The sequence below is a fragment of the Acanthopagrus latus genome, chromosome 1 (assembly GCF_904848185.1).
Source record: "Acanthopagrus latus isolate v.2019 chromosome 1, fAcaLat1.1, whole genome shotgun sequence".
NCBI lineage: Eukaryota > Metazoa > Chordata > Actinopteri > Spariformes > Sparidae > Acanthopagrus > Acanthopagrus latus.
Window position 1 is genome coordinate 25,396,746 of NC_051039.1, and position 3,055 is coordinate 25,399,800.

Consider the following 3,055-nt stretch of genomic DNA (forward strand, 5'->3'; position numbering starts at 1 on the left):
AGTGGACCTCAGTCACTCAGCAGGGTTTTGAGTGTATAGCCCTCGGTTCTCAAGGCTGGTCCCACCTATTGTTTAGATCTGCTTGGGGAAACAGAAAGGCAGGCAGAAGGAAAGAACCTAATGTGTTGCTTCTTGCCTGTGCATTCTTGGCATAGCTCTTTGCCCTTTTCATTTTTTGACTGTGATTTTTTTTTCTCCCTTGCTTTAATAGTGAAGCCAAGGGTCCACAGCCAGCCAAGTCCCACCGCTCCAGTCTGGCTAAGCCACAGAAAGCTTGGCTTCCTCTACTCTCTGCTCTCTCATTCCCCATGTATGACTACAGTATGCGTCCCTCTCTCTTTCTCTTTGTACGTTTCTCTATGTCGCTATGTGTCTCCGATCTGTCTCCTCGCCGTCTGTTTCATTCTTTTTTGTCCGTCTGCATTGGTCAATCTGCCTCTTTGTCTCAATTTCTCGTCCCTTTTTCTCCTGTTCTCTTCTAACACACACACACACACGCACACACACACACGCACACATACACATACACACCACCCTCTCTATTTCCCTGCCTGTCAGTCTGTCACAGCCAGCGGACTGGTTTAGCAGGCGGGGTTCAGCTGGGCTCCACAAACACATGGCTCTCAATCTGCCTCCTTGTGTGTGCTGGAATGGTATTTCTTTTTCTGTGCTGTTCATGCTTTCTGTTCGATCTTCTTTTCCTTTTACGGACATATTTGGAGAAAAATTAAATATTTTTGCACTCATACGTATGGACTAGGCAGACGCCATACTGTGTACGGCCATATGTTTCTTTTTTTGCAGTGAACTTTGTATTTAGCCTACGAATTCCTTACACTTGGGTGAGCTTAAATACCCTTCTTGTCACATATAACCTCCAGAAACACATTGCATAATGATTGGGTAACGCTGGAGGTATTGAAGCAATGGTGCTTCAGCTGCTCCTCAGAAGACGCTCAGTCTCTCTCTACACAATGTGAACAAATGTGAGTTTGAATGTATCCATGAGAGACAGTGTTGGCAATTTGCTCCTCTCTGTCTCTCAAGTGAAATTGAATTATAGATCAAGAACCCCTTGTGTGCACTAAAAAACAGAATTTCTGCAACTAAAACAAAGCCCGCTCCCTCTTCCACTACGCCCATCTCTATCTGATCAGCACCATTCATTCCGCCACTTAGACAGGAATCTAATTAGACCAGAATATCAACATTAAAACACATATCTGGCCCCCTCCCTCCTCTCTCTCCCTCTCTCTCTTTGTTTCTTTGCTCTTCCCTACAGCTGGTGAGAGTATGGTTTTGTGGCTGCCCCTCCCCCAGCGTTTGAACAAGCCAATAAGAGAGCACGTCAGCAAAATAACCCCCCCTCCACACACACATACACACCATCCCTCGTTTTCCCTTACCACCCCATCCATTCCCAACCCCATCCCCCAGAGCCCACTCTACACCCCATCCCCCTTTTCCTACCACCCCCTAACCCACTTACTCATCCTGCCTCCACCCTCCCACACACCCCCGAGACTTCCCCACCCTCTCTACTTTCTCACCCGTGCTCACCCTCCCTTGTAGCTAACTACTCCCTGGTTTCCTTCCCCCTTTTCCTCTCACTCTGCTTCCCACTCACCCCCCTTTTTTTTTCCTGGACACCCTTTCTCCAATCTCCCTCCCCTTCATTATTACACCCACTCGCCATTTTCCTTATCCCCATCCCTGCCGCTCCCCTTCCTCCCTCCACCTTCCTCTGTCCTCCCTCCCTCCCTCCCTCTCTCTTCTGTGGCCTTATCTTATGAATATCGGTAGCACACTGGGTGAAAAATTGATCCTCCCCGCCTGTCTGTGGACGCTGCCACAGCGCATTAGCCTGTGTGCGAGTGTGTGATGTGTGTGTGAGTGGAGGCTTGCTGCTTGCGGGAGAGAGGGAGGAGGGAGGGAGGGGGGGTGGAGGGTGGGAGGGATATTTGCATATCATCAAAGTAGGGAAGGGAGTGTAATGAGGAGAGAATGTGTGTGTGTTGGGTGTATGTGTGTATTAGGAGTGGTGCTGATGGGTTGGGTTGAGTGTGTGTGAAATGAGAGAACAAGACCAAGGGAATAGGGTATGGGAGGTGAGATGGACTGTGATGGGTTTAGGTGTGTGTTTGTGTGTGTGAGAGGGAGAGAGAGAGACAGAGTGAAGACAGACAGACAGAGATCACATCCATGTTTCCCCTCACATGCCATCCATCACACCCCACACCCACTTGCATATGATATTATTTATGTCGGATATGTTATATGTAGACCATATCCTTGACCTTTGATACAAAAGGCCCTTAAATGTTACACAGAAAAGTGTTAAGCCCCCTCTATATTCACCAACTCACATATACTAACATGCCGCACTATACTAAGTACACATGGAACACAACTGGTCTGTGTAGAGATAAAGGCACATGCACAAAACCTGTTATGTCTGTTAGAAACGTGGTTCAGGTCACACAGGCAGTACTGAAGAGGACTGAATTAGGTATATTTATTGCAGACGTGGGCTGAATAAACCTCTTTTTTTCTATGTTCGTCACTCTTTTTCTCTCTGTCATTTTTTTTCAGCCCACTGCAAACTGGTATGCAACTTTTACACACACACACACACACACACACAAACACACACACACACACACACACACACACACACACACACACACACACACACACACACACACACACACAGCGAACACTTCTTTTAAAGCGAACTTAGGGCTTCAGAGGAAACAGCTGCAATGGTAAGGCTTGGTATTTGTAAATAAATAATTTAAAGCCCCCTTTAGCCTGCCTCTCTGCTATCCACAGCTTCTGATTTAACAGGAGGCATAATCGAGTACCGATCCTAAACACGTTCATATTACCAGCAAACTCGTGTTTCTAAAGCAAAGCGAACGGAAACCGAGCATTTCTCAACACATGTAGTTTTTATTTCGCGTTATTTTGTTGTTTGATAGTACGTGGGGGAAAGCGTGTGCTAAATACAACTACAGACGCTTCCTGTCTTCCGGTATCGATTGGGCAGGCCTGG